Source organism: Myodes glareolus, chromosome 15, assembly GCF_982192425.1.
Source record: "Myodes glareolus chromosome 15, mMyoGla1.1, whole genome shotgun sequence".
NCBI classification, from domain to species: Eukaryota; Metazoa; Chordata; class Mammalia; order Rodentia; family Cricetidae; genus Myodes; species Myodes glareolus.
This window is the reverse complement of record NC_142040.1, coordinates 48280304-48287809: the sequence shown is the minus strand read 5'-3', so window position 1 is coordinate 48287809 and position 7506 is coordinate 48280304. Positions and strand designations below refer to the sequence as shown.

Genomic DNA, 7506 nt, shown 5'->3' with positions numbered 1-7506 from the left:
TAGCCAAGGAAGGGAAGTTCCCAAGTGAAGCCACTTGACAGTCACAAAGGAGTTTCCAAGCCCAGAACCCTGGGCCACCTCCATCTAGGCAGAGATCAGGACTCCTCCTTAACTTACCTGGGAGTCCAGCAGCATCCTGATGAAGTCGCCACAACACATAATCAGAAGACTAAAGTATGTTGTCTCTATCATGAAAGTCAATGATCAGGGATGGGAATTCAATTCTTAAATTGCTTTTTATTGAGAGAGCATGTGTTCTGAGCATGCAGAGACCAACATTCTAAAGACAAACCTTGGATCTCATCTCCAGCCAGCCTGACTTTACAGGAAAGAAGCAAAAACAGAGGCAATCAGTCATCTCAGAGTTCAGTTTTGCCTCTTGGGTCAGGTTCTCAGCTGCATCTCTGTGATCTGTGATGCCTTTACCTCTTGACTTATCATCACTTGCACCCTTCTGCCATGCTCTGGAAGTCTGGGGTCAGGTAGTTCTTGACACCCTGGGGTCTATTTCATGTGTGGAGATGTCAACCTCCTCTTCTTCCTGTAGCATATAGGCAGGAAGGGGAAGATGGGATTTCAGAACAAAGCAAAAATTAGCTCTGTTTCTGTTATTAAATGGCCTATACATGCAGATTTCTTCAAACAATGTTGAGTACAAATGCGTCACATACAATATAAAAGTGCCCTAGTCAGTAGCTCTTGTCCCCTATCAATGTACGAGAGCTCCTAAAAAACAAGTGGAGAAATGCAAACGTCTTAACTCATCTATCCTGACGTCTTCTTCTTCTTCTTAGCAATAAACGATTCAGGTGTTTAAAAGTTTAAGGGCAACTTAAAATGAAAGAAAAAAAGAAGTTGCTGCTAACCCTACGTTCTCTCCTAAGTGAGAAAAGGCCACTATTACTGAGTTTCAGTTATGTGGTATGTGGAGTTCAGAATTAATAATAACTGCCAGTGGCTTACAGTGGACCAGAGATGTTCACTGGGCTTTGAATTCCATGAACATCTCACAAGTTAGATACACATTGGCTTTTTAGTGTATGTACACTGCCCGAATCCTGGGACACTGTGACTATGGTCAATTTTACTCCTAGGACTAGATGATATTAGATGGCACATTTGACTTGAAGAACATAAGATTTACCTAGGTTGATAATCTGACTAAATCATATATATGAATTGTTTAAACCTAGGGACAAAGTCAGAGATGAAGTCAGACGTGGGGCAAGAAGATAACTCGGCAGACTACAGCTGGTTTGAAGGTGTAGGAAGCTGCAGGATACTGAAGCATATGAGGGGCTTCTAGGAACGAGAAACATCCCTGGCAGACAGCCCGTGAGCAAATGGGACTTTATTCCTACAAACACAAAGGACTTGAATCTGCCAGTAAACCAATCAGTCTAGGAACAATGCTTCCCCTAAAACTCAGTTTCGAGATAGAACCTGAGATCCTAGGCATCCCATGCTAGACTGCTGATGTATACATGTGAATTGATACATGGACACAGTTTTAAGGTAATCCGTAATGATTTGACACACATCAATAGCATACTACTACAGGGCCAATAACAGGAAAACAAACACATGCCTAGAAGCAGCACGGTAGAAAAGACAAGTGGAGATTCTAAAACAGTCAAAAAGCCAAGGCAAGTAACCTACAAGAGTTCATTTTTCTTTGGAATAGGATTTTGTGCAGCCTAGGATGTTCTCAAACTCACCATGTGGCTATGGATGGCTGCGAATTCATGCTCTTCCTCCTCCGTTTCTGGAGTGCTAGAATTACGCCTGAAAGCCGGCCTTCCCTGTGTTACATGGTGTTCAGGATTCAAACCTGAGCCTCAAGCAAGCTCGTCGAGCCCTCTACCCATTGAGCTACACCCCCAGCTCTGTAGGCATCTGTCTCATAACTGGCACCTCAACTGCAATACGGAAGGCTGGATGGCTGCAAAATCATATTTTCCAATATCTGAAAGAAAATCAGTCCCTCTAGAGCAGCGGTTCTCAACCTTCTTAAAGCTGTGACCCTTTGATACAGTTCCTTAGGTAGAGACCTGTTAGTCTAGAGCTATATAACCAGACACTTTAAATAACATAAGACAAATTAAAAATGCTCTCAAAAGAACATAGAGTTTTTCCTGATTAGTCACTGATTAAGAGTGTTTTGGAGAAAAGCAAAATGGTCAAAAGGAAAATCTGAAATGCCTGGAAGGAAGGCAAACTAAGAAAATGGTAACTATGTTAGCTTTGAAAACTCACTACATAAAAAAAATAACTGATATATTTTTTTTGGTGGAAGCTCCACCCCAGCCCCTGGTATCCATATACCCAAAGAATGGAATGTTTTAATCCCTCTCCCCGACCTGTCTCTCCAAACCTTGCCTCATCTCAGAAAGTCTCGCAAACATGACTCTTCCCCCAGAGATGCTCGAGACCATTCCCACAGTATTTAAAATGTTCCCCCAGGAAGAAAAAAAAAACAGACACGTGGTTTTCTTGGTCTGGCTTCCCTGTGTTCTCTCCAAGGGGCCAGAAAATTATCCGTGATCATTTTACCCACTATACCTGGGCTTTTTCTATTTCAGTTTGATTTGGTCTGATTTTAATTGCTGTGTTGATGGCTTATCAGAATACAGTAACTTTTCATCTGGAGGTTCCACTGAGGGACTGATTTTGTTCCACCGAATGGCTGATTTTCCCCTCTGGTCTGGGCCACATGGTGGGAAAACACCCTTCTCCCCGACACTTGCTCTCCGCCAGTCTAAGATCGGCTTTCAGATGGGTAAGCTGTTCTTTCTAAGTCATTGTCTTAGAGGCCTGGGGCCTCTTTTGATTTGGGGGGTGTCCTGCCAAAGATGCAGGCGTGCCAGGTCCTTAACCCCATTTCAAGAGCAAAGACCTGACTTTGTTCTGTGGGACCACTTCTTCAGAAAACATCTGTTAGAAGGAATATCCCACAAAAGCCCCCTTCCTTTTGACCCAAAGCTTACCTGCATGAGGCTTCAGGTCCCGGCATAGACTTTTGAAATGGATACCTGCAACTCAAAGCCAGATCCCCAAACATCCTTGAGGTGTCTTTTAAAAATATTTTTAAATTGGGCTATCTGACAACATGTCCTGAACACCTGATGGCTCTCTGCACTAAGGCCTGGCCTGTGCACGTCTTTGGCAATCAGACATGATGGCCACTGCCGGCAACTTTTGAATTTTCCATCACCTGTGACCTTGAAACTTTTTGCCAGCATGGGGACAAGTGGACAGAACTGTCGTGTATCCTTGGTTTCCACGTACTTCCTTCCCACCATTCCCTCAGTAGCCAGTGTCCCATAGTACCCACCTTGTTTGCTAGGGTCACGGTGCCTTCAGAGGTGGATGGTAAGCCCCTACTGCTGAAGACACCATACACTAGCGTGTTTCATTTTAAACTTCTTGGATTGACAATGCTTCCCACCGAAAACATAGACTAACATAAAATTCCAGGAAGCCAGAATGAGAAATATCCTTTTGAATGATTAAAATAGTTCAAGTGAGTCCTAAAATAATACAGACTATTGTCAAGGGTTAAGGGTAAACCATTGTGGCTGACACCATCCACTTAAGACACAGAATCAGATGCTTTTGAACCAAATCCTCTTTCCGGTGCTCTAGCTCTGGTGGTGCCAGACAATGCTGCACAAGCTGTCAGGGGAGGGATGCAATTCTGCCCAGGTACCACACCTACAAACCACAGCAATGACCAGCATGGCAAGATCTCCATAGAGGTGAAAGGAGAGTCACTCACAGGTTGATGATAACCAACAGCTGTCTAATTGAACTTAAGTCCTATATAACAGGAGAGAAATTATTCTTGGTAGTGGAAACGTAGCCAACTTCCCAGGGTTAGGGAGAGCATGGACCATAGAAATGATTCTATCCCCATAGCTTTGCTGAACCAGAATAATTACTTACTGCATTCCAAATCTCATCCTTACACACCCAGACAAGTGTAGCGAGTTGCCAGATCATATCAAAGAAACCTCTGTTTACAGCAGAGGCTATCACAAACAAACACACACACACACACACACACACATGCACACACACACTGACTGCAATACAGAGATCAACAGATCACAGGGAGCCCAGCCTCGATGGACACATCCATCTCTATCACAGCTCCTACGTCTATGGCTCAGGGAACACTCAGAATAGAGGGTGAAGCCGGGCGGTGGTGGCGCACGCCTTTAATCCCAGCACTCGGGAGGCAGAGGCGGGCGGATCTTTGTGAGTTCGAGGCTAGCCTGGTCTACAAGAGCTAGTTCCAGGACAGGCACCAAAGCTACAGAGAAACCCTGTCTCGAAAAACCAAAAAAAAAAAAAAAAAGAACAAACAGAATAGAGGGTGAAAAGACTGTAAGAGTCAGAACACCAGGGAGTCAGCTGTGGAACAGTGTCTCCTAGAAATAGCTGGCTCAACAAGACAGGAACAATGCAGTATCAATGGACATGCTGACATGGGAGGAATAAAATGTCCTGGGGCCCACCCATAGACAAGTAACCACAGGCAACTAATGACTGTGAGGACAAGAATTAGCCCCTCCCAGAGATAAGTCTCCTTATTGGTCAGCCAGTGCACGGTGGCCAGCCCTGAATTTATATACACATAAAGGACAAAAACAGACTCAGCAGGTTGATTATATATTTGTGCATACATAAACATATACAGATATACAGATACTTATATGAAACAATAATAATCAAAGAAATAGAGGCTATCAACTTGAGTGTGGTGAGGTCATAGGAGGAGTTGGAGGGGAGATACCTGGGAAGGAACTGGAGGGATGAAAGGGGGGAAATGAAGTAATTCTCTTCCAACTGAAAATATCTTAATGAAAATATGAATAAATAAACTTTCACTATGAATTTGATTGGTTTATGAAATTTATTTTTCTCTCATCCCCAAGGGTCTCCCAACCGGCATCTTCTCATTCATACAGGTGGACCACCCCCACACACAGGGGCTAAGGCTGCTATCCTCTTCTGAGAACTACGGGACAAGTTCAAAATTCATCTTGGCGCTCTTCAGCTGATCATGTGAGGGAACTGTGGGACAGGCCTGCGAAATGTATGACATCACTTGCACCAGAGCTCCTGGTGCCAAAGGTCACTTCAGAGGTTCCTCCTTTCTTAGCTCCCCCTAGTCACAACAGCCAATGGTAAGAGCCAAAAGTCACCAAGTTCTTACTTGAGGGAGGATTTTCCAAGGTTCATAATAGGAACTCAGTAACAGGAAATCCAAATCTCCTGACATCTATTTCGGGGCCAAGACATGGCATCATTATGCTATGTCATGTATGCCGCTCTCACTTCTGCCCTGACACCTCTGCAACGCTACAGGGGGTTTCCTCCGTCTCCCCTTCTCACTCTTTCCTGGACTCACCCAGGATTTACTTACATATGTTCTCACTACGCCTAAGTGGCCCTAGGCAATCATTGTATGGAAGCCCAAAATCTAATAAAATAGTTAATATAAAACTACAGCAATGCTGTTAAAAGGAAGACAATAATTGTGACCTGGCCTCTACGGAAATGGAGAAGTGGTCAAATCACTGTGCTATTTTGACCTGCCTCTAATTATAGAAGGGATTGTATGAGTCTAATCAAATGTACAATCACATGGACAGTGACTCAGGGCTCTGAGAAAAGCCAAACTGTGTTCACAGCACCTGTGCTCCAACTTCTGCATTTAAATTATTCATCTTAAAAGCCAGGGTTGGCCTTGAGCTTCCCTCTGCAAGGGGAAGGACTTGAACAACATGGTTCCTAAATTCCTTTCCAGGGCAAAGTGTATGATTTTGAGAGGCTGTGCAGAGACTGGGTAAAGGTGAAAAGGTACATGGAAGCAAACAGGAAGAAGGAAGTATAAACTTACAGTCTTTCCCTTTCTGAGGAGCTGAAGAACCCTGGGCTCAGGCCCTCACACCTACTCTCTTCTTTCTTCCACAATTTTACTTGAAATAAACGATGCTTTGAACTTTAAACATTGTAAGTCAAAGCTATACACTCTTTGTGCATAATATAAATCAACTTAAGCAAATCCCAAGGATCGCTCTAAAAATCTTAATGACCCCTCTGAGCATAGCATTGTAGGCATCAGAGATTCACAGCCATTCTTTATAGTGAGTTCTGTGAGCCACGAGCCGCAGAAATGCTGCATGGTGTGCGACCACTTTGCAATGTAGAGGATTGAAAAGGTAGAAACCGAATGAAAGGTGAGTTTCACACACACTGGCCCTGAGGAAAACATCACCACTTGCCTCAGAACACCTCCTTGTTAGGTTTTGGGCAGTTTGCTACCTACTGTCCTCTGAGGTTCTGGGACACACAGGTGGCAATTAAGGGGATCTGAAGGCTCCTTAGCCACATCTCTCCATGCAACGGAAGGAAAAATGTGACCTTCACATAGACCACAAATAATTCCTAGTCCCAGGCAATTAATAATTCACAGCATCTGAAGACCATGGAGCATGATTCGGAGAGCTATCAATCCACCACTGCTGCGGGAAAAAGAAAACAAAAGAAACGCTGCCGTTCTGACCCAGCCACTCACTAAGCAACAATCGGATAGGCTAAATTTCATAGATTTCCTATAACGACATCCACTTCTGCTTTAAGGGATCATTCAGTACAACTGTAAGTATACTGTTATAATCCATATTCTTTTATGACTTGAAGAAAAACAGTGTCCATAGGGCTGGCCAATGCAACAACCAATCAGAGCGTGGGTGCAATGTGTGGGTAGAATGCTGTTTGCTCACTCATCTTCTCCCTCCCCTTTTCTGATATTAGACAACAGAAAATGATGGAACTCGGATAGAACACGCTTCTTGACTTTCTCAATCAAACTCCATTTCTGCTAGAAGTAGCCATAAAAAGGAAGTCTACTGGGGAAACTTCTGATAAAGTTTTGCTTTCCTAATAAAAGTTAGAAGGAAGGGACCAAAATGATGTGATCTCTTTGCCCTTAACAAGGATATTTTATATTATCTATTCAGAATATCATGGAGTGAGTAACTTTTAAAAAGCAGAAATTTATTTCTCACATTTCTGGAGAGTAAGAAACCCAAGACAGAAGAGCCAACATTTATCAAGAGCCTTTATGTTATGTTACCCCGGTGCTGATTCAAGAAGGTAAGAAAGAGAAATCAAGGGAATGTAGACCCTCTCCCTTAAAAACGGACACGGTACCTCATAGGAACAACACTCACCCACCCTTGAGGGGGAACAGCCCTGAGGGTGGATTACCTCCTAGGGGCCCCACCTCCCAGCAGTGTTGCCATGGGAACATTGCAGAAGAGCAGTTAGAAATGGTACAAGAGTCAGAGAGACTGTATCTCCTAGGAACATGACACTACACCCACTAAATTTCAGCGAGGTGACTGCCGAAATGAGAGCTGAAAAAGAACAACACCGACAGACATGCCGAACTAGACAAGGAAACAACAGTGGGGGTCTCAGCCCTACACAAAC

The 7506-nt window shown here is 43.7% G+C and overlaps 1 long non-coding RNA gene across 1 annotated transcript in view; it reads right to left on the bottom strand.

Annotated features, from left to right (window-relative positions):
- Nucleotides 1-217: 217 nt before the first annotated feature.
- Nucleotides 218-7506, bottom strand: part of LOC146891572 (uncharacterized) — a 55901-nt gene continuing 48612 nt past the window's right edge. The window contains exon 3 of the long non-coding RNA XR_014997183.2: nt 218-541. This is a non-coding gene — a long non-coding RNA (uncharacterized LOC146891572). The remainder of the gene's footprint in view (nt 542-7506) is intronic.